Source organism: Peromyscus maniculatus, chromosome 11, assembly GCF_049852395.1.
Source record: "Peromyscus maniculatus bairdii isolate BWxNUB_F1_BW_parent chromosome 11, HU_Pman_BW_mat_3.1, whole genome shotgun sequence".
Lineage (NCBI taxonomy): Eukaryota > Metazoa > Chordata > Mammalia > Rodentia > Cricetidae > Peromyscus > Peromyscus maniculatus.
Genome location: NC_134862.1, coordinates 72,724,012 through 72,747,018, shown reverse-complemented (window position 1 = coordinate 72,747,018; position 23,007 = coordinate 72,724,012).

Genomic DNA, 23,007 nt, shown 5'->3' with positions numbered 1-23,007 from the left:
CTGACCAGAGAAGTTAAGACCGTATCTAAACAAAAGAAACAAAAAACAGAAACAAAAACCTGAAACCAACTTAGCAGGAACAACTTTCCCCTTGTCAACTAATACTTTTGAGTCTGGAGGAGGTAGTGTTCCCCTTTCCACCATCATCGAGAATATGACACAATAATTTCATTGCTTATTTACGGCACTCGCAATGGGTTGGAGTGGGTGGGTGGCAGGAGGTAGGTAATATTCATTACCCAATTAATAGTTGTGTAATATTTAAATATTAAATTACTGAGCAAGTCTTTTCACATATTTTCATGCTTACTTTTGCCTTATCACTGGTCAGTTGTTCACCTCTAATGAGCAAGCAGTCTTCGTTTCTTCTTACTTTACAATATATAGCACTAAGATCACCTCCCACAGCTGTGTTTGAACCTTCTAGTCCTCTGCCATCTTCTCTCTCCCTGGGGAGTTTTCCTAGTGTTCCACGTACTCTACTGCTGAAATGCAGGGTCATTTTCCATCCATCTCTCTCCCTCTCCATCTAAGTAGAAACATTCCCTCCATCTTTACTGAGTTTTAACACCATTCCTGGATTTCCTGCACACAAGTTCCAATACTGAACTTTGGTAGTTTTGTAGGCTCTTGGCTCAGTTACATCTTCACTGTAGGCGCATCTGCCAACGGCTACTGCCCTTCAAACACCTTTTGATTCAGTGGTCCCTTTTCTATTTACAGTCAAATACATCCTTTGTTGCTGTTTCATAGCCTCTGATCCCTCCTAGTGCCAATGTGTTACATTTGTTGAGTGATCCTGTCAGTCAATGCTGGTTGATTACAAAGTGGGTGTTGCACTAACCCCACACTTCCATGTGGTCTTATGATATTATTGTAATTGCATTCCCTTCTACAGTAGGCAAAATGAAACACATGCTGGGAAATTGGCTGTGCTTTATGTTGGTTCCCAAGACAGACTTTAAAAGAAAATGAATGAGGTCCTTGTAGAATCCTTTCCACCAATGGTTCTTTCTTCAAATGGGGCTTCCTAGTACCATGTCTTGGTAAATTTATACAAAAGGGTACCTTCTGGGCCTTGTTTGTATGTCTTTAGACCTTATTGGTGTTAGACATTAGGTAGAGACTGAAATAAAACAGCAGGGTATACTGAAGTTTGTGGGAAATTGAGGATACAAGTAAGGGAACAGATGTAGATGGGGCTTTTTTTGTTTGTTTGTTATTTTTACAGAAAAATAACTTTTGGTCAGGCACTAATTATTTTAATTCATGTTCTGTTATTTACACTTATTTATTTGTGTGTGTGTGTGTGTGTGTGTGTGTGTGTGTGTGAATGCATGCCACATGGAGACCAGAAAAAAAACCTTACAGGAGTTGAGTCTTTTCTGTTATGTTGTGGGTGTTGAACTCTGGGCATCAGGCTCAACATCAAGCACCTTTTCCTGCTGAACTATCTTGCTATCCCATGTTCTGCTATTTAAATATGGCAACAGACTTTTATTAATTATTCAGTTATTAATAATTCAAACTTCCAGTTTATTTTCATAGTTGCTATTTTTTATATTTGATACCTAGGGCATGAATTTATGAAACTTGAAAATATGAATTCAAATTGTTCCCTTTTCCTGGATGCAAGAAACATCTCACTGTCATACTTTTCTGGAAAATATGGTAATGGTAAGGTGCTTTTAATGGGGTTGGAGAATCTGATGAGATCTAGATGAGGTGTCCATTGCAGTGAGTATGGACACTCAGTGGATGTTTGTTGGTAACAGACATGCTAAATCCCTTGATTACTTGATTATGTTGATGGTTACACACACCCATGCACACACACACATACACTCAAAACACACACACATACACACACACACACACACACACACACACACACACACACACACACAGTTCTCCAGAAAGGACCTTTAACAGTAAACCAGAGTTCACTTATGGAGCTCCTATAACACAGAGCATCTGGTGGACATTTGACAGGGGAAACACATCCTTCAGGAAAGCGCTTAGGTTTCTTGGAATTCAGGAAGAATAGAAGAAAATGTCATTAAAATGAGAAGTCAGAAAACCAGAGAGATGCTTGGTGGTGTATTCTTTGTTAAAATTTGCAACCTAGAGGTTTACATCCACATGGAGACCTCTGAGCTAAAGCACATTCCACGCTGCAACCTGGAAAGCACAGATCTATTTGCCCTTTAATCCTAGACCACTGCAGATCAAGTTACCTCTTTGAAATCGTTTTTCCCCCTTTCTGGCCAAGTAAATGAATTGAAATTGATGTACTTAATTGTTTTCTAAATTGCAATTTTTTTCCCCCACAGATGTTTTTTATCAGTGTTGAGCCCAATGGGCTCTGTCAGTCACACAGGGAGATGAAGTCATGTGGTAATAAAAGAGAAGGGGCTAAGGGAGGGAGGGAAATGCCATACAGTATACTGTCTAATTGAAAAATGTGCCACATAAACGCTGGACTTGGAATCTCTCCTTCCCCAGGGGCTACTCCCAACAAACAATGCAGACATCTTCTGCACTGCAAAGATTAGATCTCTGCACTTTCTCCATTATTAATTCAGGCCAATGCAATAGTTTCCATCCTTTGTCTGTCTTGGGTGAAGTCACCCTACTGGAATTGTGATGCAAAGTAACAAGGTCCCAAAGTTGAAAGTTGAAATGTGGAAGGTAATGACATCAGGCCTGAAGGATGAGGGTTAGTGTAATGTGACGAAGGACAGTATTAGCTGAACTCTAGCTTTGTGGAGGAGAGGAGGATGAGAACTAGCAATCATGTCCATGGATGAGTCTGAGAAACAGTTGCTAATGATGACACCACCAGAAATGGAGGGAATCTTGTGGCAGTACAGTCACTGAGGAAGCCAGAAACTCTCAGGCTTAAATGCATGCTAATGAAACCTGGGAACATAAGACATGTAGAACAGGAAGGGAAGGCTACATGTGTTTCTCATAGCTATGGATGTAGGACTGAATCCAAGAGACAGGAAGAGAAGACAAGAGCTACTGCTTACCCTCAAACAAAGCTAAGAAATAAAAGAACACTGCTGTCTCCAATCTCTGCCAGGCCAATTGTTGAAAACAGTTAAGAATAGGCTGCAGTAAAGGCAGTTGCCTAGAAAGATTCTTGAGAACGTTTTCTAGTTTACTTACTTTCAACTACATCGCTCTTTAGCCCACACCTTAGTGCATTAATCCTTCTAGTTTTCAGGTTCTCAGTAGAGAATCTAACTAGTTGGATAGCAAATGAAAGCCTTTCATCAGCCCAAGAACCTCCTTATAGAAGAGGACAAGGCTCTCTTCCCTTGTCTCAGTATCACTGAACAAAAACTCCAGGACCTTAGAGAAGAAATCCAATAAATCACTCATCTTCATTTCCCACTTGCTTAACTTAGCTGTGACTCATTTGAATAAACATACACCCGCAACTTCTCCAAGTTCTGTGATTGCAGTGAACTTAAAATGAGTCAATCATTCCTTTGAAATATGAGGATTATTGCCTTTATGAAAGACTCATTTTCTTTGTAGGGATGTTTGGAGTGGCAAGATTCAAGTTGTATGAGAGTCAACCATTTAGGACATGGGAGCTTTGGGCATGGGAGTCACATGGTGCCGAAGAACAGATCACCTTGTCTGGAATCTCAAATGTAACTTGAATATTTTATTCATCATCATTCTTCTCTAAATAACTATCTATTTCCCTTCTCACGGTCATTACCACCATCATTGCTTTCTCTTCCTTATTTTTATTATAGCCCACTTCGTTCCTCTGTCTAAAGGCCGCCTCCTTTTTCTTGTTGGTCTGTTCTTTTTCATCCACTGCTGTTTACCCTCCTCTGGATTTTTTCTTTCCTTTCTCCCCTCTTTAATGCTCCTTCTTCACTTCCTCCAGTGCCCCACCCCCCATGTTTTTTTTTGGGGGGACCATAATCTGTGTTAAGGTTCAGGGATGCAGGTTCTCATTTCATCTTTGTAGCAGACCTGATTTTAAGTGAGAAAATGAAGTGCTATTGAAAATAGCTTACCTAATCACATGGCTGGTAAACAGACTCTGAGTCTTTCTGGCCCAAAATTCATGCTTTAAATCAAAGTCTCTCTAAGAATGGATGATAATTATGGGTAAGGACGTGAAGAACAAAACAAAGTTACAATTAAACTTCACTTGGTGATTTCAGAGACTGAAACAAATTTTGCTTGTGAAAATTTGAAGTTAGCTGGCATAGGATCATCATAACATTTAGTAATCAAACAATTTAAAGAGAACAAAATAAGATTTAATAGGAGTCTGGTCTGCAAGGAAGAAATAAGATAGGGGTGTAATGCTCTGAGATATAGCAAAGTCTTTGTAATAAATCATTGTTTATTAGACATATTTATTTGACATCACTGGGGCTGTTCAAGGATGAATAAATGTGCTGTTGCAAAGGGCTCTGCATGCCTTGCAAAATGCATATTTGTGTTAGTTAGAATCAGCTATCCTATGAAAGAAGGCAGAATTACACTAGCTTTGTGCTTTCCAAAAAAACAAAGAAAGAGAGAGAGAGAGAGAGAGAAAGAAAGAAAAAAAAAACTAGAGATAGATTGTCCCAGTGCAAAGCAATGGTGACCCAGTGGCATCATCAAGACTTACATTCTTTCTGCTTTACCATTTTCAACATATTGACTTTTGTTCCTTAGGCATATATCTCCTAAGGCTGGAGGCCTGAGGCAATCGCTATCATTGCATACTCATCAAATTACATTTGGAGACAGAGGGGCAAATTTTTTCATTGTGAAGTTCTGTGCTTTTCTTTCCTTCTTTCTGTCTGTCTTATTTTCCTTCCTTCCTTCCTTCCTTCCTTCCTTCCTTCCTTCCTTCCTTCCTTCCTTCCTTCCTTCCTTCCTTCCTTCCTTCCTTCCTTTCTTCTTTATATAAAGAAAATTGTTTCCAGAAACTCCTCCCACCTGCTCCTCAGCAGAATTTTTCTCAGGACAGATCATTAGTTAGGGTTGTGTCACAGGCCTGGCCATTAGGATACCCACCTCTGATCAGTGGTAAAGAGAAGCTGTTAGGATCAAGCTGAGCTTTGCTGTGGGAGACTCCATTCTACAGCATCACTGGATTCCATTTTGAGAGGAAATGCAGAATCAGGAAGAAGACTCAGCACTTGCCTGGACACATCTGCCCAGTACCATCCAGAAGACACAGACTGGTAAATAATCAATTCCTAGAGGTCAACAGAGTACCATCATACAGACGCAACAATGTCAATGGGGACCATGTAATCACAGATATATTAAAACTCCTATCAGAAAAATCAGGCACAAGTAAAAGTGAAGTAGAGTACAATACCCTTTTGCCTGGACTCCATCAAGAGGGATACAATGATCTGACCACCCACTGTGTGTATCAAAGGACCAACAAGCAAAGTATTCCTGACTGTCCTAAAAGCTTCATCTCTGCTCAGTCCCCACCATTATTGTGGCCTATTCAAACTGCGGCTGCCCATTTGCCTATCTATACCAGCTCCTACACTTTGCCCTAACCACATCCCTGGCCTCAAACCTCACTGCTATGGCTCAGTTCAAACCTGAGCCTTGTGATCCTGCAGCTTCAATTTGCACTCTGTATCTCCAGTGATTCCCCAGGAGAGTTCATTATATACCTTCTGCTTTAAGTAAGGCCACTGTTTGTAGCAGGCTTTCTTTTGGGCTACCAACCAGATCCCAAATCATGACAGGGAAACTTACTATTATTATGAATTCTAGAGCTTATCTTATACTTGTCTCACATGGAGACATTATTATTATGAATGCTTGACCTTATACTTGTCTCACTAGCTCTTATAACTTATTTTAACCTGTTTCTCTTCATCTACGTTTTGCCTCAGGGCTTTTTATCTTTCATTTCATTTCATTTCATTTCATTTTATCTTTCTGTTTGTCCTACTATATGTCTGGCTGGCTGGTGGCTGCCTGGCTGGCTGTCCCTGGGCATCTCCCTCTTTTTCTCCTTCTGTCTCTCTCCTCTCCTTTCCCAAGCCTAGATTACTCTTCCTATTTATTCTCTCTGCATGCCAGTCCTGCCAACCTCTCTACTGCCTAGCTATTGGCCATTCAGCTTTTTATTAGACCAATCAGGTGTCTTAGGCAGGCAAGGTATAGCAGCAAAACATGTTTACATAATTAAACAAATGCAGCATAAACAAATATAACACATCTTTATATTATTAAACAAATGTAACACATATTTACACAGTTAAAGTAATATTCCACAACATAAACAAATATAACACGTCTTTACATAAAGTGCTATTCCACAACTGTGAACTCCTTGAATGATGCCGAATTATATTTATTTATTTATTTATTTATTTATTTATTTTTGAGACAGTGTTTCTCTGTGTAGCTTTGGCACCTGTCCTGGATCTTGCTCTGTAGACCAGGCTGGCCTCGAACTCACAGAGATCTGCCTGCCTCTGCCTCCCGAGTGCTGGGATTAAAGGCGTGTGTCACCACTGCCAGGCCAATGCCGAATTCTCTTAATTTCCCTCAACTAAGAGCAGATCTGAGTGGATATTTTGCCAGGAAATGGTTAGAAAGCTAGCATCCCATAGAAGATTATATATTATGTGTGTGTGTGTGTGTGTGTGTGTGTGTGTACTACAATTCTTGCAATTTTTACTCACTTAACTACTGAAACTACCCAATGACAGAGTCTGTTACTATTGTATGTTTTTCAAGAGAAAAAATTGTGGCACAGATAGTTAAAGACCTCCCCCCTCCCAAGCTTATATGGCCAGCAAAAGGCAGATCTGTAAGTTTTCTTTTGGCCATTTTTGTGGTGATATTTTCTTTGTGATCTAACAATTAAGCTTGCCTGAAGATCAGAGTGTGGAGCTAAGCCACTAGTTAGCCATAAAGACCAGGCAGTGGTGGCACACACCTTCAATCCTAGCACTCAGGAGGTATAGGCAGATGGATCTCTGTGAGTTCAAGGCCACCCTGGGCTATACAAGATTGATTCAGTCTAAAAGAGAAACAGAGCCAGCAGTGGTGGCACACACCTTTGATCCCAGCACTTGGGATCTCATGCCTTTAATTCCAGAACTAGGGAGGTGAAGACAGGAAGTGATATGGCTGGGCAGAGAGAGGAATATAAGGCAGGAGGAGATAGGAGCTAGCTCGCTTTCAGGCTGAGGATTCTGTAGAGGTAAGAAGTCTCTCTAGTGGCTGGCTCCTTTACTGATCTTTCAGCATTTGCTCTGATATCTGGCTCCAGGTTTTTTATTATTAAGACCAATTAGGATTCATGCAACACATTTTTAAAATATTCTTTTAACATGTTACTTATGCATATCTACTTTATGTACAATGATTGGCCCATTTGAATGATCATGTCAATAGTTCTAATAACATAGTTGACTTTAAAGTAGGTTTACTAATGCAATGGTTAATCTTGATTGTGCATGTGATAGGAGCGGTTCCTGTGAGATTAGTGAAGCACACCTCTAGGTGTGCCTGTGAGGGAGTTGGCAGGGTAAGCTGGGGGGCTCACACTCAGGGCTTACTTCACCCCTGGATTCAAATTTCAAGCACACTTTGGGCAGGGTGTGTTGCTATGGAAGGCAGAGCTTAGCTGGAGAAAGATTCATTGGGTGTGAATTTGAGGGACACATCTTCTGTTTCTTGGATGCCCTGAGGTGAGCAAGCCTGCTCCCTCATTTACTCTTCCTCATGATGCTCTGTGTCACCTCTGGCCAAGCAACAATGGAAGCTAGAGCCTTGAATAGTCACCCCCTTGAACTGTGAACCAAAGTGAGTCTTTTCTCCTATTAGGCTGTTCTCTGAGGTATGTCTCACAGCAACAAATAATCTAACTGGAAGTATACTTGAAGACATGTTTTCATTCTCACATATAAGCACTCTTTGGACATCATTTCTGACTTTCTCATAGAACTATCTTCTCAGCTGTATAATATGAAGGAAATATAATTAACTAAGTCCAAAATAAGTAGGTTGGAATATATCAAAGAGTTCTGAAAAATTAACCTGGATACCACTTTTAGCAACAATCTGAACAGAAGAGTACTATGTGTATTCCACAGCTCCCTAATTATATCATAAATTGCTTATATTTAAGATGATACTAAGTAGATTTGGTCCAATGGAAATTTATCCCCTTGTTTGTATCTACGTCTTCTCTCTCAGGATCTTTTCTCAGTCTATAGCATGCAGGGCTCATGTGATGGCATGATCAGCTGCACAGAGCAGGGTGGCTTCCTGGGAAAGATAGCTTCCTGTCAATATTATTTGACAATTAGGAGTTTTCAGCCACTTTTCCTTGACCCATTGATTGGATAAATGACCTTGAATCAATTTCAGCACCACAGTCAGGTCTTGCAGGCCACAAGAACTTATAGAGATTCAGCTGTGTATTAAAGCTATACCTTGACCAGCCAAGGGTCTGTCAAGAGGCAAGCAATTTATTATGTATATTTGGTGCTATCCAACCTTTAATATTCCAGCTGTCTTCTACTATGAAATTCTTGCATGGCCAAATATTTTCAGACCTGCTGAATTTCTAGGTAACTTCACTGCTGGAGCAAGTACCTGGATAAGGTCATTAAACAAAGACAAGCTAGTGGGAGATACATAGCTTTGCTTCTTGTGCAAATGAAGCTCAGACTACCCCCCTGACCCAAGGCCTAGTGGCTCTCCAGAGCAACTGACTGAGAACAAAAGAGGTTTTCACATATCAAGGTGAGAGGTAGAATAACATTCCTGAGGAGACAGAGAACCATGTGCCCAGGGAAAGAAAGGGCAGGCATTTTTCTGTAGAAACAGACAGAACAGTATGGTGAGAAAGAAGAGAGGAAAACAGAGTCTGTAGAGGGTAAGCAGATCTCAGGTAGCATTTTCTGAGTGCCAGGAGGAGAGAGTAACAGAGATGGAGAAAGAGAATACAGAGGATGAAGATGAGGCTGGAAGCATAGAGTTTAGTCGTTAGCAGGACTATGGGCTAGGGAAATGGACAGAACTGCAATTATGGAGACAGGATTTCATCCCAGAGAAATAAAGTAGACGGATAAAGAGCTTGGTATGTCTAGAGTTATTCTTGTCCTGACTGCCTAATGGAGCTATAGCTGTATTGATAGAATTTTGTCTTAGAGGAATAAAGTTAACCGGCCTTAGAACATAGCGTACATAGATTTTTTTCCCCTCAGATTTCCCATGCCAGATGTAGCTAAACCCCTGGATCCCTGGGTACTCCACTGTCAGGTATTTTAAACCTGGTAGCCATAAGCATTTTGTTGTCACCCACTTTGGATTTATAATTTCATTATATTGCTACCACCTAGAGCCTTCATGAATCTAGTTTAAACATTTTTGAATGTCTTGTAAAAGAGCCTTTTATTATTTTAATTGTCTAAATAATTGACAGTTGTTTTATGACGAAGAAGGGCCTGATACAAGAGTTCCTAACTGGGGAGGTTTAAGCACATGAACAGCAGATCCAAAGCCACTGGCCACTGTTCGATCCCTCTACATATACTTGTGTCTTATCAGAGTCATAGCTAGAATTCACTCTAAATATTATAGCTCCAAAGGTCACACTCATGGTACCGAAGCTGTACTTCCTCTCTAGAGTCTGTTTCAACTGCTCTACTGAAGTAGTGTAGCACAAATCCTAATTGGTCTTAATAATAAAAACCAAGAGTCAGATATTGGGGTAAATGCTGAAAGATCAGAAAAGCAAAGCAGGCAGCCACTAGAAAGACTTCTTACCTTTACCAAATCCTTATCCTGAAAGGAGCTTAGCTCCTGTCTCCTCCCGCCTTATATTCTGCTCTCCTCCCAGTCATATCACTTCCTCTCTCCACCTCCCTAGTGCTGGTATTAAAGGCTTTTGGTATCCAGGGTTCCCACAATGGAATATGGAAAGTGGGAAGACACACTGCCATTTAATCAGGATTTTGTATAGTAAGGGATGAGCCCTCTGAAAGAATCCTCAGCTTAGTAGATGACTGATTGGCTATGGCAGTGGCTCTTACATCTAAAGATACTTCCAAGGCTTAGCTCCCAGTGAAGTAGTTCTTATGTATGCCATTTGTCAGATTGTATTTCCTGAACTTTGTTTTTGCATTTTTGTAGTGTGTTTGGTGATGAATTCTCGTATTTGGGACAGCAATCCAGTTACCCAGAATTATGGAATAAGCAAGCAGAGGTTGTTCATATGTTTATCTCCCTAAAGTCAGATGTAAGCATGATAAGTCTGCATCTATCCGAATGTCACTGATGGCAACTGTATTTTCATAAACTTGGAGACACCTATAGCTTTATTTATTGGTGCTAGGGATAGAACCAAAGGCCGTGTGTGTGTGTGTGTGTGTGTGTGTGTGTGTGTGTGTGTGTGTGTACTATACATTTTATCACTACCCCCAGTGTAAGGCATTTTAAGCTAATAAACTTCTTCACATCTTTCCTTATAACATGTGTGGAAATTAAAGGTCACAGAGACCACATGTCTCTTAACTTCTTACCAAGTTAAGAAGGAAGTCATGCTGTAACATATTCCATTTGGCCTACATTCTAATGCTCTTTCTGCTACACCTGCCTGGCTTGGATCAATAACATTCTTTATAAATGTGAAAAATAATTATCACTAGAACAGGTAGCATAGAACCAGAGAAGAAGCAGAGGACCCGAGCTTTAGAAACTGGCTGGTGCAGAAAACGGAACAGAGCAGTTGGAATTAGCACACTGAAGCTGAGGCTTACTGAATGGTAAATCACAGAAGGCTCTAGCCATGGCCTGAACTGGCCTTGGGGAGGCAATCATCCCATCAGGGTGACAGTAGAGAAGTCTTCCCCAAGCATTTAACTACTACCACTAAGAGAACTAGAGGAGGTCACTAATTAACTATGTATTATTGGAAGAAATATTAAGGCAACTCCACGTAGTTAAAAGGGAGGTTTATTTTGTGGGGTAACTTACAAGTGAAGGGATAGGTTACAGGGTCTTGGAAAGGTGAAGTGCAGTCCAGTGGTGTTCTCTGGAGAACTCTGGTCCAGCATCCAGAATCCAGTAACCAAGAGACTGGCCCATCTGGATCTCGGGTCTTCAGGGGTCCTGCCTCGGCTCCGCCTTGTAGGTGTGACAGTTACCGAAGCCTCAAGGGGGGTGGTACTTCCAGGTCAAAGCTGGAACAGCTACCCACTACAATGTATCACACTTAGCACCGAGAATTCATTCCTTTAATTTGGGAGTGGATTAGTTCAAAGGAGGAGTCATTCTGTGGAATTGACCAGTGTCCTCAGCTTGAATCATTTGCCTTATTTCCTACTTCATTTCCGTTCTCTAAGATTTACTTTACTTTTTTAAATTAAAAACTAGGCTTCCAGAGGGAAAGATATGACCCAGGAGACACACAAGAAGAGAAACAGATAATAACCCCTGATTATTCAGAAAAGGGAAAAAAAAAACACGTGAAGGGTTATAAAGATGCTTCAGGGATCAGGGTTATGAAGAGTATTCTATGCCTCAATCAGCATGTCTGCTCTTCTAGGCTGACACTTAGCTTTGCAAGGTTGTATAATAAATTTCCAACAACACCACAAAGAATTAGTCTTCAAAAGTAACCCAAGCTCTTAATTTAAAATGGTCAAAGAATGCAAAAAAATTTATAGTGACAAAAATAAATTTCATTTGAACTTGATCCTCAGGCTTGTGAGGAAAACCCCTCAAGTAAACTCTGATGTCTAATACTCTGTTTATTATATATATTATTCAGACACTTGTTTCACACACAGGGTTGCACATTATTTGACTACATTGTCTCCTTGCTCTTTTCCCTTACTGTTTCTTGAAGGCTGTTGCCTATCGGTATATATACTTACAGTCTTTTAAAGCAACTTGGCATTTAAACAATTTACTAAGTGAATTCTGGTTCCTCTTCCCAGTGCCTGTCATGTGGTCAGATCCCAAAAGATGAGTTTAACACAGATCACAAAAAAATCATCCCAGTGAAGTCGACTGCTTCCAGGACAAGAATTCAGGGGCCCCTCTCTCCCCTGTGAGCTTCCTGGGTGAGCGTTCTGCAATGAAGTCATTGTCAAATCCTGACTCACAGATGGCCTTCCCAGTGCAGCTCCCGGAGCAGGCTGAGGGGGCCTGAGAAAGACACTGACCTTGCCTGTCTTCTTGGCCGCTGGATGAGGCACTGAGCTGCCCTGCTATGCTGAGACTTCTCTAGCGGTTTTCCTGGCAGGCAAAGCTTCAGGCTTCTCAGCGGAATGTCTCTGTTCTGTCGCTTCAGGAGGAGCCAGCAGGCTATACTTCCAAGCCAAGGGAAACACTCTAGCTTCAGTGCCTGAGCTTGGCGGGGACTATCTGGCTTGTTTGAACTCAGGAGCGGGGTCACTTATCCTTACTCACTAGGCCAGTGGCTCTCGACCATCCTAAGGCTGCGACCCTTTATTACACAGTTCCTCATGTTGTGGTGACCCCCAGCAATAAAATTATTTTCGTTGCTACTTCATAACTGTAATTTTGCTGCTGTTATAAATCACCATGTAAATATCTGTTATCCGATGGTCTTTGGTGGACCCTGTAAAGGGTCAGTGGTTCAGCCCTCAGGCTGCGAACTGGGGCAGTAGGCTCTCCTTTCCAGCTAACGGCTGAAGGAAGGTTGGAGAGATGCTAGCTATCTGGTTTATTCACTAGTACATGGCCACTGCCTGGGTGAAATGTGGTTCATTCCAATTTTGCTACGGTAAGAACTGCAAATGCCCCTTCCCTATCTGAGAAGGAAGCCAGAGTCCAAATCAGACATCTTAAATCTCAGCAGCCGTCTTGGTCTGTGCTTAGACAAATAATCTCCAGGCGACCCAAATCCCCAGTTCATTGTGAAAACAGACAGTGCCGGAGGAAAACAGAATTAAATTGTTTCTCTTTCATGGCAGCTGAAGTGTAAAAACCATTCTATTCTGACCTTGTGGTCAGAATATCCTGACACCTCATAAATTATCCTAAGGGCTCGCTCAAGGCCGGCTGGGAAGGCTGAGGAAGGCTGAGGGGTCTCAGCACAGCCACGGTCTCCCCGGCTGCCGTACCCACCCCTCCCTGTGTGCCTGAGCAGCAGGCACCAGTCGGTGGGATGTGGAGAAAGGAGGTTTCATCCAAGTCTGTGTTTCTGAATCAGGACAAGTTTCCCCTCCTCTTTCTGTTTCAGAATTTGTGTGACCACTCTCCTGGAGGGTTTGGGAAGCAGGAAAACAGTGATAGACCTGGCAGGACTTTTGAGATATTTTTGTCTTAGAAAGAAGAGAAAGAGGTAGACAGGAGGTATTTGTGCACAGTATGAATGAGAAGAGGAAATGGTCTCAGTTTGGATTCCCCATTCTCATAATCCCCCCCCCCCATTGGTCTCTATCTCTCAATGTCTGAGTGCCTCTGTCTGTCTGTCTCTCTGTCTCTGTCTCTGTCTCTGTCTCTCACCTCCCCCCCACACACACCTGGCTTCCAGGAAACAAAGGTGCTTCCTCAGCAGAGGGAACTCTTGGATTGCTCTGCCGCCCCCCCCACCCCGTGAGTTTCCTTTTGCCCCTACATCCATCTGTGCCTTACACACAGTAGGTGCTCTATAAATGTTTGCCTAGTGGCAAGATCCTCAGATTGACCCCCAGAGAGGAAAACAGATTTATTTGACGGAAATTCCAAGTGTGTAAAGCAAAGTCATTCGGAGCAAACAGCATTCCGGTTATCCCCAGCCTCCTCCCTAAGAGTGAAAGGTTCTGAGCATTGTGGGTGTGTCTGGACATATTGTGTGTGGGAATGTGGGTGGGTGGTCTGGACTGGTGGGTAATAAGTGACAAGAGGGCCCTTGAAAATATAAAGGGCTCCATAACTACTGTAAAAATAAAACTGGGAACAGCATGCCCAGACCTCCAGCCACGCAGTGACCAAATCTGACCCTGGCAGAGATGAATAATACGGTGGGGATGGATTCAAGAATTATTAGTCAATGTTTTTGGTCCCTGTGGGCATCTCTCTCTCTCTCTCTCTTTATTTCAAGATATTATAAAGAATTACTGGGTGGGTTTTTGGCCAGGCAAACGATTACAGCAGATTGTAGAATTCCAGAGCCCTTCCAAGCTCTTTCCAGACTCTTCTGTATTAATAATTTTGATTTTTTCTTTTAGTGGAATGTATCTTCTGGTTTCCCCTGTGGACATAGGATATGATTTCTGATTCTCCTCTGGTAACTTGCTCCCTCTTTTGGAAAAGTTTTCCACATAGGTAGATAAACGTCCTGAGTCCTTCAACACTGAAAAAACACAACAGAAGAGCCAGGGAGCATACAGCTAAAAACCTGTTCCTAAGAGGCTAGTCCCGGGATGCTCTTCTTTGCAGCTGTCCTGGTATACAAATATACATGGTTGGAATGCATATTGTGTAATGATGAAGGGAAACAGGGAAAAAGACAGATTTATGGGCTGCAGAGGGAAATCCTATACTACCCATACTATAGCTGTGGATATATATATCTTCCAGCACAGTCTAGCATGCTCCCTGATACTGAATTTAAATCTTTACTAGGGAAGTAGATCATGATGCATACTTAAACCTTGAAGTTGCTTTGTGTACTTGAGGGTACGTCTTAGATGATGGAGATTGCATGCTGTGGGATTAAGTGTTAAGCATTATGATTTTTCCCTGAGAGAGCATCAATCATGACCCAAACACTAAATCTCAGTTTCCTTTACCCATTGTTTTGAGGTTTATCTAACTGTTCTCCAACTAATCAGCCTAATTCTTGATTCCATAAACTCTCTCTCTCTCATAATTGCTTTGCACATCTGTATGCATTTATGCTGATTTTATATATTTTATTTCCTTCCCATCAGACCTTCCTCTCCTTCAAGATAGGAATAATTATAATTGTTATTCTGCATCCTCCAAGTGCCTGGTATTGTTTTGTGACTCCTGTGTGTAGTCAATAAAGAGTTTGTACCTCTCTCTGAGGAGTAATGTAATGTGAGTTTAGATTTTGTAGCACTAATATCTTCTTCCAGTCAGTGAATGTTGAAGAAGTGTTCAGGTCCAGCCTGGATGAAATAATTAAGAACAAAATATGCTTCTAAAACCATATAGAATTCTTCAAAGCCAAGAGTAAATTACTTATGGATTTTCCATGGCTTTTTGTAGGTAGCAAAGATGGCATTTAAATTATAGGCATACATTCCTGATTGCAAGCCATTACTCATCTTTTAATCAAACATGAACTAGCTATTTAGCTGCTAAGTGTTTTAGAAGTGTGTTTCTCTTGGGGTATGCTTTCTAGTTCTTCCTGAGGCTGATTTTTTGTATCTCATCTCTATAGCCAAGGAGGTTCACCTGGGCAAGCAACTCAATGAACTTGACCTAATTCTGAGTAAGGTTCAGTGTCTTCTGGCACCATTAAAGAAAGCTGGTGACTCTGAGTTCCAATCTTTAGAAAATATGGAATCATCTTAGCTCATTATTTCATAATTCTCTCCAGAGAGGTTTACTGAATTGCAATCTGATTCATGTTTCAGCTCATTTTTTCCCCACTCTAATATTAGACTAGACAAGTGTGCAGTACATGTCTATGGTGTTCCTTCTCTTCTCTGCACAGGACTGAATCCTGGATGTCATGCTCTACTTGGCATCCCTTTGGCCCACCTCTCCTTGCTCTTCTTCTATGACTCAGTTTATCCCATCCTTTCCCAAGTCCACCTTCACTGTATTCATCTGGAAAGGACTATTGAATAACAAAATGAATTTCCAGTCAATGGACAGAGATATGTTTTGGAAGGATGTGCTCCTCTGCTTCTCATTTGGAATATAGTATCTTTGTCTTAAAGCTCCAGTCGCCCATACATTCACCTGGCAGAAAATAATGATGTGTTTCATAATTCAGGGAGAAAGAAAATACTATCTAACATACAAAATAGATGTGGAACAAAATAGTGGGCTTCTGAGCAAACAGCATTGTTGAGAAGCCTTTATCCAGATACTTTCCTGGCTCACTTCAGCATGTGAACAGCTCAGCTGGAAGGGCTCAGAGAATAGTTCACGTAGGGAAGATCACGATTCTCTCTAGGCTAGTGCCATGGATGATGGTGAAGAATAAGATCAGGAACAGCAAGAGAACTGTTGACTCCTCTTTTAACTCTAGAGATTGAGAGATGGAGTAGAGAAAATAAAGAGGGAGGGGTGGAGAGAGAGGAGTAGAGAGGGGAAGGAAAGACGCAGGTAGTGGAGAACCTCATAGCAGTGAAAAACAAATAAGGTATTTCGTCCTCACATTTGCTCTTAGATAAACAGCAAATTCCAGGTAGACACTGTTTGGGACTGGGAAGGAGCCTGCCTTAAACCACTAGATTTAAGGTCCAGTCACAGTTGGACCAATCAAATAATGCAGTGAGCTCAGATAGAGGCATCTTGGAGATATCTTTTTCTGAGTCATTTAAGATTGCTATGTACTTGTCTCCCGTGTGTAGATTATAGAAAGGGCTGGAAGTCTGACTAGGAAACTTGATGGGTCACTGTGTTGGGAGGTATAATGATTCTGTAGCAAGAGACCTAAGACAGCCTGATTCAACCAGTGCCTAATGGCAGTCGATGCCAGACCTCATGGGGTCTCTACCATCAGTAGGAGCAGGGGCAGAGCAGTCAGCCAAGGGTCACTACAGAGCCCTGCCAAGCCAAATTAAATCCAACTAAATGAAAAGTTACACTGAGCATGCACACCAGCTGGTGGACGGGAAAGCAGCATCCGTATTGACCAGGGTGGTTCCCTAAGTCAGAGGGAGGAGACATTACTTCTGAGAACCCTGCCTCTTCTTTCACATACCTCAAGAGCCCTTAAGGGGCTCTTGCACCTCCTGTTCCTTCTCCTCCTCCCCTTCCTTGTACTCCTTCTCCCCCTCCCCCATTTACACATCATTGTCTTTGAGCAAATGGAAACGTTTTCAAGAGATTGGGAGGTGGTTTTGTTTTGTTTGTTTTGTTTTTTTGAAACAGGGTTTCTCTGTGTAGTTTTGGTGCCTGTCCTGGAACTCACTCTGTAGACCAGGCTGAACTCACAGAGATCCGCCTGCCTCCGCCTCTCAAGTGCTGGGATTAAAGGTGTGCCCTACTGCTGTCTGGCCAAAATTGGGAGGTTTTAAAAAAAAAACAATGTTAAATAATTCTTACATATTGGATTTTAAAAATTCTGGTAGATTTTTAGCAAATTTTTCTTATCTACCTATTGATGAAGTCTAGCCTCTATATTTCTTTGATCTTCTTGTTTGCAGTGTGGGAGTTCAATTTTATGACTCCCACTGTACAGTGATTGGCGGTAGCTGATCACTTTAGTTAGTCTTTCCCAAGGTGTTTTTGACAGATGATTCCAACAGTCCCAATTTTATAAGTTGAAGACCTTGATTTTACACTTTGCAACAAAGGTTGGTAAACTCCAGCCCATGTGGCCCACTGTCTGATTTTATAAATAATGTTTTTTTTGGAGCACAGCGCAAATCATTTGTTTACATGTTATATGTGGCTCTATTCATATCACATTAGTAGATTGGGTGGTTGAAACAAAGACATATAGCTTATTAAGCCCAAAGTGTTTATTTTCTGGCTTTTCATAGAAAATGATTGGCATTTCCTGGTGTAGAAGAATATGGTTTTGTTGAACATCTTGTTCAGTGCTCTGTTTTGATAAATGAAGCTACTGAGATCACAAAAAGTTAAGTGATAAAGTCTGAGATAATGCAAAGCCTATAGGGAAGTGTTAAGTTGCCAAGCCATGGAATTCTAAACATTATGAAAAGTAAGTAGAGAAATTTTATAGAATTGAGTACTTTTGGACAGTGTCATTGTAAATAACAACACTGGTTATTATGAAGTAAACTCACTAGTAAACCTAAGGAGGAAATAACAAGAAATGAAAATCCTCTTCAATCTATGAAATCACCTGGGTTTTATCACTTTGGGAAAGATCCAGTTCAGCTGATGGGTCTGATTCTCCAGATGCACAGGCAGTCTGCCTTTGGAGACACCCATGTCTTCTCATTCGACAGTCGACAACTGAATTCCAAAAGAGGGTCCTAGGACAATTTTGTTCAGTTTGGGGATTTGAAAATTAACCTTTAAGAAACTGATCACTATAATTCAAAATACATTTCCAACTTAAAGGATTAAGTCATCCTGATATATCCTGGATGACTGTCAGAGACCCAAAGATGAATAACTTAAGTGCTACTTCCCAGTGTCTTGGACAAATGCCGAGGACAGAGCAAAGAAATAGCTGTAATGTTATTCTCAGCAGCATCTTCTCTATCTACTCATATTTTATTCACTTATTTTTAGTTCTTGCGGTTAGGAACTGGCTCCCAAGTCCCCACTGAACTCGGAAGGGATCTCAGCCCTCATTTTACTTGACCCCTGTGAGATACCTGACAAATCATTTCACCATATCTTTTAAAATAATGTTCCCTCTTCTCTTGGTTTCCCATAATGCCTTTCTCCTATAATTCTCTCATCTTGATGCCTCTCCAAAGCTTGCCCTTTATCTGTCCTTCACCCTCAATTTGAGCTAACTGTCCCTCAGTGATCCAGTCTTTCCTCCTTACTTTATCTTCTATATACATTCATCTTAGTGGATAAGAACATGGGATGTTCTTTCAGAGGACCTGGGGTTGATTTCAGCACCCCATGGCAGTTCACAACCATCTGTAATTCCAGTCCCCGGGGGTTCTGATGCCTTTTTTTTTTTTGTCCTCTGCAGGCATTAGGCATGCATGTGGTCCACAGATTTACCTGTAGGCAAAACACCCATAGACACAAAAAATGAATAAATAAATACTAAAACACCCCCCCCCAAGATAAAATTTATAATCTTACCCCTAAATATGACATGGCTCCCTGGGGCTGCAAAGTTCCTGACTTCCACCCATGACTACCTGATGTTAGCCCTTTTCCCAACATTTCCCACCTTTGAAATTATTTTGGAATAGGTAAACAGGAGGCAGATTCTCAGAAAGACTTCTCAAATTTTCAATTGCTGTCATTCTGGCAAGCAATTCACAGTTTGGAGTTTTAAACTGGCAACAAAGCCAAAGGGTGAGGTGGACTGGGGAGAGGGCTCAGCGAGTAAAGAGCTTATTCTTATTGGACAAGCATGAGGAACTAGGCACAGATGCCCAACACCTCTAACAAATGCCCGCCTAAACTTCAGAGAAGGGAAGCAGAGGACCTGAGCTGCATCTGATTTGAAAGCCTTTTCCTCGAGGAACAGCTTTCATGGTACCAGAAGGCACCATGCAAGCTTCCAAAGGAGGGAACCAACTAATAGTCCTACCCAGCTCCGTTGCCCGGGAATCACCAAGGATGGGAAACTGCAGCTCCCCAGCAAAAGCTCCTTGTTTTTGCACTACCATTTCTTCTGTTCCTTTGCCCTGCTTGGAATCACTTTCCCCTCAGTTCAACAAGGATCTACTCAACTTCCATGATTCAGTTCAGGCAATACTTTCCCCTTAACAAGACAAGGAAGTGGAAATGGAATGCAAAGGAAGGACCTAATGTGGGGATTTAGCAAGGCAACTCCACCTAGTTAAAAAGGAAGCTTATTTTGGGGTAACTTATAGTTAGTTGGTTACAGGATCCGGGAGAGGTGAGGTGCAGTCTAGCAAGGTTCTCTGTCTTCCAGCATCCAGGGTCACCAGCAACCAAGAGGGCCTAAATGTCCGGATCTCAGGTCTTAAGGGCTCCCGTCTCGGCCCAGCCCCAGGAGCGGGTCATAGGTGGGCGTGGCAGTTACCAGAAGCCTCCCTAGGGGTAGTACTTCCAGGTCAAAGCTGGAACAGCTACCCACTACAAGGACTGCCTTCCCACTTCCACCTCTGCACATTAACGGGCTCTAACTCATCATCTTGATAGGGCAACTATGTGGCAGTAACCTGCCTCTTTTAGGCAAGGCTCTGGCTGGCTGCAGTTTGCTATGGAATTTTCAAGTTCTCCTACCCGTCTAGGATTATCTAACTAGCTCTGTTTTCATCACTGTAGTCCAAATGAGTGGTATTTTGCAGCAGTTTAGTCAGGGTGCTTTCCATGAAAATTCTAGAGCAAGTGATGTGATGACTACTGCTGTAACTATTTTGCTAGGAACAGAGTGTGCTGCATTATCAGCACCTAGCAAAGAGGAACAGAGTGTGCTGCATTACCAGCACCTAGCAAAGAGGAACAGAGTGGGTTGAGAGAGCATTGACTCTGGAGTCGGTGTTAGGATTCTGCCCTCACTCCAGTTCAGGGTCTTGCGTCTTACATCATCAATGTACGCTGGCAACTACGTATGTGCCTTAGAAGCCGGATGCAGACCCCACCTTCTCTCTCTCTCTGCTCCCTGCTCTGCTTTGCTTCCCTTTCCCCCCACCCCACCACCTTTCCCTCTGTTCTCCGCATGTGCTCCCCCACCCCCTTCCTCCTAATAAAGCTCTCTGTAACTGGGCAGTCATGCCCGTGGCTCGTGACTTTTCCGCCGGCAACCAGCACTGCCACCAGCACCATTTATCATCCTTTCAGTCAGAGTACCTGAGTCTGCTGCTCTGGCACAGCTTTTTGATCTGTGACTCTGGACAAGTGTCTTAGCTTTTCAGTGCTTCTTCTGTTTTCTTACCTATGAAATGGATATGGTAAAACCAGGATCCACTAAATAAGACTGTAGTGAAAGGACATATGTGTATAAGCATGTGTATACACACACACACACACACACACACACACACACACACACACACACGCTACGTCAAACAGTGCCTCACATTTACTAAGTGCTACCCATTACCATTTTTAGCATGTTGGTTAACGAATGAAAAAAAAAAAAAAAAGGTCCAGTAGCCATTAGAAAGATCATGTTCAACCAGGGATTTGAGTAGTTTTCCTCTTTTACACCAGTAAAACAAACAGCAAACTCTCAACTCTCTAATTAAACCGTACACTGAATAATAAGCTCATATATATTGTGTTTGTTTAGCTCTTTACATGAGGCAAATAACTCACTTGCTGTTATATTAGGTAGCAATAAAAACAAAAGAATGAGCAAGCTTTTGAACATGCAGTTCTTTATTTTATGTGCAAATACTTTGATGAATGTCTCCTTAAAAAGCTAGAGCAAGCAATTATAGGGACTTCAAACACCGGGGAGTCCTGTTAATATGAATCACTGTGCGCCCCAGTGTGCATTATTCCTCTGTCATTTGCTTCTCACAACAATGAAATTCTGAAAGGCAGGATGCATGGGTATTATTGGTCTCATTTTATATTAAGAAAGTAGTAAAAAAAAAGAAGAGAAACATAGAAGTTCTGTGCTTTTTGATTTCCTGTTGTATGCACCTTCCAGTGGGTTCTTTTAATTTTTTAACTTTATTTTTATTTTATTTTTGCAATAATTTAGTCATGGTGCTTTCCATGAAAATTCTAGAGCAAGTGATGTGATGACTACCAATGTAACTATTTTGCTAGGAACAGAGCATTGACTCTGGAGTCAGAGGACCCAAGTCTGCTGTTCGGGCATTTATTTATTTATTTAATTTTTATTTAGGCTCTGATTAACTAATTCACACCAAAAAGACTTAGTGTAGGGGCCTTAAATTCCTTTTCAATAACTTAGTAAAGTCACGGAACTTAGTGATGATTCTTGAGATTAACTACAGTTCCTTAACTAGTGTTGTGAGACCTTGTGCCACGTGGTTCTACCTGCTTCTGGTAGTGATTGTAAGCTGTTTGCTGATATCCATTCCTCTTGCTCATGAGACACAGATGGTTTGCATTTCTCAGATTCTTTTACTGTTAAAGATGCCCATGTGACTGGGTTGAGTTAATAAAATGTGAGGTAGAGTGATTCTGTGTCATTCCAAGGCCTGGTCTATGTATAGCTGTAGTACGTGTTACTCATTTGCTACCAGATAACAGGTATGGTGACACCCATATTAACTCTGAGAGCTACGTGATGACAGAGAAGTCTCAGCATGAATCTCTGCTAGAGAATCCCTCAAGATCTTCCATCATCACTTGCTATGGGTGGATATCATTGGTGTGCATCTTTCAAAATTTCATGCATGCTCTCAGAGCTTGATCCTTAGTGTGGGATGTTGAAGTGGTTGAATTCTAAAGGGGGGGGCACTATGGAAGGTGTTAGGACTTGTGGCCACTGTCCTAACTGTCCTAATTGGCAGGAATTAAGGTTGGTCTTATGTAATAAGTTCTTATAAGAGCAAATATCCACGAAACAAGGGTACTCCCTACACCTGTTCTTCTGCACAGGACTTGACATTTTTCTACAACCTTGTTACGTAGTTGAAGACCAGATACAGGATATAGCCTTTAAAGATATGGTCTCAGAGATTCACTGCCTCTAACTGTGCCTTGCCCTCCACAATTCCCACCACCTTTCACAGCCCATTCAGTTATGAATATGTCAATGGATTAACTCCATTAAAGAGATCAGAGACTCATGATCTGCTTCCCAAAGCACCAGAAGCCGGAGACCAAGTCTTTAACACACAAACCTTGGAGATGAAGAGGGAGTCCTACTCACACCATAATATTGGCTACCTGAAATCCAACTTTAACTGTGTGTTCTGCGTTTTATAACTGATTTTGTCTGTTAAATATGGCAACTCTATTTCTAATTTTTGCCACTTTGCAGATTCCAAACTTTAGAGAAGACTTTGAAAGACTTGAAGAAGATAAACTGTTTGAAATGATTAGCAATATATATTGGCAATTGAGATCCCCTAGATATTTATTATTTATTAGATTCCCCATATAAGTAAGACCATCCATTTCACTTTCTGAGTTTGGCTTATTGCACTTAGCACAATGTCTTCTAGTTTCATCTAGATAATCACACAAAAACATGAACCCATAAAGTTGGAGAGTGGAACAGTGGTGACTAGGGCTGGAGTGGAAGCTGGGGTGGAGTTAAGTGAT